Source organism: Anser anser, assembly GCF_964211835.1.
Source record: "Anser anser genome assembly, chromosome: Z".
NCBI lineage: Eukaryota > Metazoa > Chordata > Aves > Anseriformes > Anatidae > Anser > Anser anser.
Genome location: NC_139723.1, coordinates 9,284,681 through 9,293,123, shown reverse-complemented (window position 1 = coordinate 9,293,123; position 8,443 = coordinate 9,284,681).

Sequence of the window (8,443 nt, the reverse complement as noted above, 5' to 3'; positions counted from 1 at the left end):
GCTTGGATAGAGCAGCTTACACAAGTGGCAGAGTATAAGATGTGAATGAGCCAGAGCCTTAACAGTTCTCGGAAACAAGTAAAGGTCCAATAAATGCACCTAACTTGGACAGAAGACAATGAAATCGGTGAAATATAGGTCCTTCCCTAAAGGCTTCAACTATGCAGCCAGATGCAGAAGGAGTTATCCTCAAAAAGACATTCTGATGAATATTTTAAACAGTCTCTAAATGCCAGGTGTGGTGGAGCTTATGCACATGTCAAGACACACAATGATTCTATCTAGTGATCAAAAAAAGATGGCATTTTTGTCTAGACCTTGTGGTCAAACTTAGAGCAAATTGCTGTACAGCCAGTCTGATAAAGTTATAAATGCAATGCAGTATTTGTCATCATATGTATATTATTTTAGCTTGAGCAGTATGTCTGGAAGAGACAGTAAATGGAGTTGAACAGTGCTCTGTGTAAATAGAACTGCTGCTCAGACCCCATTCAATAAATCAAATATACTAAAAAAGTACTTGCTAGCCTTACCATTCAAACGTAAGGATATTGATAGTACTTGTCCTGTTAACACAAGAGGAAGACAATGTTACAACTGAGGAAAAAAGTTGGATATTAATGCCTTCATATTTGTAAACTAAAACTGGTCCTACAGTGCACCCCAAAACAAAAATTGCCGTCTATTTTTAAGATATTATACAGTCTATATATGTCTATTGTCTAAAAGTGTCTATTGCTAAGATATTATGCAGTAATCACTAAATGCAATGCACGCTCTTTTTGTAGGAAAGCGCTTGTGGGTTTGAGATCTCTTTTACAGAAAACAGAATAAAAAACATAGAAGCACTTCATAGTCTTCCAAAGTATTCTCAGACAATAGCACCTGCAGCTTCTGTTTGCAATTGCAAACATGCTGGATATTTAGATTCATGTAAAATATGCATAGCATCTGGCATCATAGCATAAAAATCTATTCAATCAGTTATAAAGAAAGTATTACTACAACCATATAGTTTGGCTGTCAAACATTATACAAAAATTTTTACTGATTAGCATGAAAATACTATCTTTTTGACGCAAAATAATTTACACTGCTTATATTGTCCAAAGAGGAATAATTTAAATGGAGTTTCCAGAACTTACATGTAGGTTTTGCAAGATGCAGTCCCACATACTCAATCAGTTTTCACAAATGGTGCATATTTTTGTAATTTATCTCAGTCATCTGTCAAACGAACACTACAAAATATCAGTAAAGCAGCTTAGAGGAGCAAAGGTTCAAACACAAGACTTAATTTAATGAGTAATGCCTAAGTCATTTTGATCTAAGAGATATCTTAGATGTCAAAATATTTCAATAAGCCAGATTTTTGATTAAAAAATGGAAGAACAGAAATTGCACAGACAAACTTCAGAACAAAGTTATCGATGCCTGTATTAGTCCTTCTATTTCAAACCAATCAAAAAGGAAAAAACATAATAAAATACAACTTCTTGGATCTCCTCGTAAGAAATAGCTACAAAAATGCAAGGCTATTGTCATGTTTCAAGTGATGGGTAACAGAGACACGGATATCCTTCACACTGTTTTGAGTTCAGCAATGATTTATCTTGCCAGATATATACAAAAATTGGAAGATAAAGATGGATCTTAGGAAGTTGTCATGTTTTGATTTACTTATTTGCAATTTCTCTTGTTTTGGGGGCACAACCTGAAAGAAAAGGATATAATGAGGCCTGAAACTTTGTGAAAACTTTTTCTCAGTTTGGGCCATATTAGGTGCATTTACCAAATCTTATAGAAATTGTAGAGTGCATGTCTCATGCCTCTATCCCTAAAGGAGACACAAGAGCCAGGAATCAGACAGTAAATCAACAGAAAATTATTGTCAACAGAAATGGAGCTTACTCCACATAGTTCCTGTACAATGTCACCTCTTTAGGTCCATGCATGATGAAAATGATCAAGAACAAATCCAAAGATGGTGCTAGAAGGATGAGTGTACTAGGGTGGCAGACATAAGAAGTTATTTACAGAACACTGCTGCCAGAAACAATTGAACAATCAGAAGGTGGTTAGATGATGAGAACCAAAACCATTTCATGGTACTAAGAGGCTGGAGTTCACCAAGGTGTGGAGGCTATGATTCTGTCCTAAAGAAGAGGAGGAAAAAAAGGGAGACATAACAAAAAGGAAAATAGTGAAACGTATCATCCCAGTAGAGTTACAGTTATAGTCAAAATATACGATTGATAAGCTTGCCTGTTTGGGGCAACACATCTATGAAACGATATTTTTTTCATAACAAGGCAATGAACTGGATTTCTTAACTGTATTAACAATTTTTTTTTTATCTAAGAAATCCAATATCCAGTAAATATGTGAAGAAAAATACACTTCCTACTGACTGGAAAGGTGCTGTCGTTCAGAATACAGCTGTCAGGACTGAGCCATCATTCAGCCAAGCCTATAATGGAATATTTTTTGGTGAGGACACCTTTTTCTGCATTTATAAGAGGACAGAAGAGACTCTGCTTAAGTTTAGGAACATAACTGCTTACCTAGTTCTCATTTCCATGAATTACTTCTCCAATAGACCATTTTTACAGGGCAAAATGTGTTTTGTAAGTTTCTAGGAAAAGTTTTGCTTGTTTCAAAAGAAATACTGTCCCTTCAAAATACAGTGTTCTTAAAAAATAATAATAATAAAATCAAACCATTATAGAAACTCTGGACAACAACTCCAAAGCTTCACTGCAATCCTTAAAAAAATCTCTTGCTTTCACTGGAAATAATACATCAGAGTAGGGCATCTGCAGGCAAATCTTCACAGATGGATATCTTATTGGCTGTATCCTCGACAAAAAGCAACACCTGCTCACCATCTCCTTTACATCATCAGCAGAAGAAATCAGTTTTAGCAGATGATGCTTCTGTGGGTCTTGGGATATGCCAGTAAAACTTCTCAACATCTAGCATTTTGACCTTGCTTGGTGAGCAGTCTTGTGTTTCCCTGGGGCAATCCATTTGACTGGTATTTTATTTCACTAAAAGCAGCTGCTCACTGCTAGCAGGGAACAGGCTAGTACAAGTATAATAAAACACGTCAATTGACAGTATTGTCAGATTAAATGTTCATGATATTTTCCATGCGTTTCATTTTTTCCTACTGACAGCACTCTGTTGCAAGAGCAGCCTAACTCAATCTGTGTGTATTAGCTATACTGAAAAATGTAGGTATCTGATAGATGTAAAATGCAGGTGGCCAGAGCAGAGGTTAAAACAAGCACATGATGAGCAGCTACTGTTTAAGCTCACATTTTTGGTCTTTGTGCAGCTCAGCACAGCAATTTTTAACGTTGCTCTGGGTAGGTTAAAACTTTCATTTCAAGAAAGTTCATTCTGAATACTGACATTTCACACTTCATTGATAGGATGTAAATTCTAGAACTAGTTTAAATTTTCATAGATTATTGAAATTTGCATCATTTATAGTGACTATTAATTTCTGCACTTTAAAGAATTAGAATTTAAGGAATTAGTGGTCTTTAAGGTCCTTTCCAATCCAAAACATTCTGTGATTCTGAGATTCTATGATCTATGTTTTTTTATGGGACACTTTTCTGTGAAGGCAAATTTTGCTGAAAAGTGCTTGTGAATGTATCACAGCAGTCTGTTTCCAGATGGGACACTGCAGTCCTAAGAAAAATCTCAAGAGCTGTTTTGATTGTTTGGACCAGAGCTCTCATTAGCACAAAATATATGAAAAACACTAGTATGGAATATGTGAAGATTTATAAGTTAACATATTTTAGAAACACACTTAACAGCTTTTTACCTAGCAGAACACCATCCCTTTCTCCAAGTATTAATGGCTACCTTTGTGAAAATGATGGTGCAGATAGGATGGCAGACTACACTAACTGCCTCCCAAACAAATACCAGTCACATTTCATTGCCCATTGAGGAATTTCAGTCTCATTGGATAAACACAACTATTTATGATCTAACAGATCCAAAACAGAAATGCATCAGCTACCATGTCTTCTTTTCCTGGAGGGGAAAGTCTTCTGAGAATAGAGCAACTAAAGAGAACATGCTTATAGTCTTGTCAGTAGAAAGCCATTTAATCTCTCTGTGATCCCCCCATGTGTAAAATCAGAGTGATAGTTTATTTCACAGAAGGGCAATGAAAATGAACCTAAAGAGCATTCAGATGGTGACAAGTACTAGAGAGGCTTTTAGATGTGTTCACATGAACTAATTACACTAATTACAGGGTGACATGCCATCATCCTGGCTATTTATGCTTTTTCATTGTGGTTGTTCAATCTCTTGTACCAACTTGAGATATTCTATGATTCTATGATCTGACACAATTTCAGTGTTTTTTGTTGGTGGTGGTGGTAATGGTTGGTTGGATTTTTTTTAATGCTGAACGGCATATTCACTTAGCCAATGAAGATCATAGTCTCTTATAGCCTTATAGCACTGAGTGCTGTCAATTTTTATTGACCCTTAACTCATGGGGGTTGTTCAGCATCTGCTAAGGCTGGGTCTGAAGGAATTAGAGTTAATTGCTGCAGTTTTTCTTGATAAGATTATTTTCAGTAGAGGAAGCAAACACTGACAGGCTGGCATCACCCATTTGACTAAATATGATCAGAGATGACATTTCTTCTCCCAAAGGGACAAACCAATAGAGCAAAATTTAAGCTACACTGCTGTATTATAGCTGAGAGGGATTAGCCTCTTCTCAAGACCCTGCCTTAAAACAGGGTTAATTGATTTTCTGTTCTATCTGACCTGCACAATTATTGCATTATTTTAACACAAAGCTAAAAAAAAAAAAAAAATAAAGCCAAATAGAATGGCAGAATGGAAGCTTCCCCCAAGTATTACTTGTATTATTAATATTATTATTTAATCTAACTGATTTAGAAGACTGTCCTCTGAGTCTTTATCCTCTGTCCAACAGACTGCTACCAGGCTGTCACTGCACACATCCTTTAGAACATAAAAAGCAGCTGCCATTCTTATCCTTCAGACAAAATATTGCAGGCACCACCCACTGGATGTCAATTAAGCCCCTAATGTCTGCAAATTGATTTTTATTTTTTTTTGCCACATCTTGCTTTTAGTGTTGAAATGTACAAAAAGGTACTCTAAACATAGTTTTAATTCTTCTAGATTAGGTTTTGGACGTTGCAAGTGAAGCTCACCTAAACCCTTGCAAGAAGGAAGGAGCACAAATCTGTGGTCACTGATTTTTATCTCTTTTTTATTATTATTATTTCTCTGCCTGAATGCAGAGTTTTATCTACAGTGTAGCTGAAAAGGGGAAAACCTCTTGAACTACAACTCCAGCAAATCCCAGGAAAAGTTGTTTTATTGGAAAATATTCTGGAATTGACTCCATGCCAGTGAATGTTTTGCTGGGCCCAAGCTTAAAGGTGCTGCTGTTCTAGAAGGAGATGAGGAAAGGAACCACATAGGGAGGATACATGAGATCTGTTGGGCCCCAGCAGAGATGAAGTGAGCAAGGCAGGAATTAACTCAGGAAGAGAAACCTACTGTTTTGTTTGTTTGGGTTTTGGTGTTTTGCTTGTTTGTTTCTTTGTACGTTTGTTTAACAAAAGATAAAGGCTTACAATTATACAGAAACCTGTAATCCCGTGCTGCCAGTGGTGTGTACTTTAGTGTGAAGTATGCTTGATGGATTCTTGTGATGAAGGCAGAAAACGGAATGGGTCCCATGAATCCAGTCACGACATTGCTGGGGACAGAACTATTGCAAAGGATATTTGGGGGAGGAACCAAAGACTGGCAAAAGGATGGAATTAGATGATTTGGGGAGGAAAAAGTGTGGGAAAATAATGGCAACATGGGATAAATAAATGGCCAGTCAAATGGGGATATGCTTGGTGAATATGCTGGTTGGTACACTGGTCTGGCCATGCCCTCCACCCAATCAGCACAGTCTGTCCTGTTTTCTTGCTCAACTCCATTTCTAGCTTTTCTCCTGAGTGAGAAGCACCTGTTCTGTGTGCTTGTGTGTCTATGGGGTCTGGGTGCCACCAGCTGGGCTGGGGTAAAGGGCAAGAGCCCAGGCACGTGGGTGCCTGTGGCTGCAGAGACACGGTGAGTAAAACCATGTGCCAGCAACTGGAGTGACACCACTGTCAGAGGCTCCTGAGCCTACAAGGGGAGTGTGTGGGTGTGTGAGCAGGTGTGTAAGTGCTAGTGATGATCAAGCCAGATATGCCAGAATGGAGGTGACATGCCCGGAGACATGGGGAGAGAGTGGGTATCTAAGGGCAAGACAACAGGACAAGGTGGCTGCTGAGCAGCAAGGAACAAAGGTCCCATCAACCCAAGACCCAATACAGGAGTAACAAGGATGCTGTGAAAGGCTGAAGCTCCCCCAGAAAAGGGTATTAATGACCCATCCAGAAAGGCAGAGTGCCCTGGAGTGCAGGAGCCAGCAGACTGGGCAGGGATAACAAGTAGCCTGTCCTGGGCTGGCTGTATTTGGCATATGTGGCAGAGTTATAACAATAATGATTATAATATCATAATATGATATATAAATCATAATATATATCATATCAATATATCAATATATCAATATATGATATATAAATATATGATATAAATGATATATAATATCATATAAATATGATCATATTATATTAATATTAAATATTAATATTAAATCATATAAAATCACATTAAATCATATAAATATATTATATAAATGATATATAATATCATAATCATTATAATGATAATGATTATGATTGATAATGGGGTCTGACCCCCTGTTAAATGACAGCCAGTTCCAGCCAGCTCAGAAAGGAACCCACTGCTGGCCAAAGCTGAGCCAATGAGCAATGCTGCTGGTTGTGCTTCTGTGACAGCACGTGTAAGAAAGGGAAAAAATGCTGCCAACAACAGGTGGGAGAGAGGAGAGAAAAAACATAGAGAGAAGCAGCCCTGCAGACCCCAAGGTCAGTGCAGAAGGAGGGCAGGAGGTTCTCCAGGTGCCAGAGCAGCAGTTCCCCTGTGGCATGTGGAGAGGCCCCTGGTGGAGCAGGCTGTCCCCCTGCAGCCCAAGGGTACGTGGCAGGGTAGATCTCCACGCTGCAGCCCATGGAGGAAACCGCAATGGAGCAGGAAGATCTGGCATAAATGAGGTTGTGGCCTACAGAGGCTGCATCTCTGGACAGAGATGAGGAACCCAACTCTGTCAGCAAGCTCTGCCTCCATTCTACTCGTCGGGGTCCTCAGGGAGTGCGCTGCATGCCTTGCTTCCTCCTGGCATGGTGATATAGCTCACTGCTCTGTTCCCACACTCTTGCGCTTGAGCCTTCACCTCTGCTCCCCACACAGCAGCCACCATGATGGGAACTTTGCCTGCTGTGCACAACAACAACATCTAACCCCAATGACACTGACTGTGACAGCCACATTCCCTATTCACTGGTACCCTACCACAGCCAGGACAGCTGATATGCTCTGACACCACCTAAGCATGCCTACTGGGGCATCCACACTGCACCAGTGCTACACGCACAAAACTACACGCACAACGACCGGCAGCAACACCTGAGCATGCAAGTGCCCACATCCTGAATTGGCCCTTACCCAAAAACCGCAGCCACAAGTCCAGCAAGGCATGTTTATTGCCCACTCCGTGGAGGCTTCACTTTGTCAGCATCAACACCAGCGGGGGCAAGTCCAGGGGCCCAGCAACAGCTCCAGAATGTCCTTATTCTCCCAGTGAAGCTGCTGCCTGTGGAGAGGGGGAGCACGTGTAAGGGGGGCACAGTCTGACTTCTGTCAGACTTCTGTCAGTTTTATGTCCCTCAGCTGGAGGGGCCGCCGGGGCAGCCAGTAACAAGGTGTCGGGCATCCCTGCGCTGGGATCAGTGCAGGCCACGCCCATGGTAATGACGTGGACGCGTTTCGTTACGTGAAGCATCTCCCCCTGGCAGCCAACCTGCATGCGTGGAATCCATTAGCTTAGGACCCTGCTTCTGAGGCAGGATATCTAACCTCTGCCCTTCCCTACCCCAGTCACCTGGAAGAAGTCGCTCTCAAACAACGGTGTGTTGGGCAGGAGGCCAAACTTCCCCGCCTGCAGGCATTTCAGGGGGCCTGGGGACATGGCTGTCTCAGCAAATTGCACCTCCATTCAGCACATATGGGTTCCTTCTCGCCTTGCCAGGTGGATCACTTCTCCGTCACAACACTCCTGGGCTTCAGCCTTTCCCCCTGCCCCCAGAACAGCAGCCACCATGCTGGGAACTTCCCCTGCTGTGCACAACCACAACATCTTGCCCCACTGGAAGTGATAGTGACTGGGACAACCACAGTCTCTATGGCAGTGCTACCTTAACACATCCAGGACAGCTGACACACTCTGACACCGCTGAGC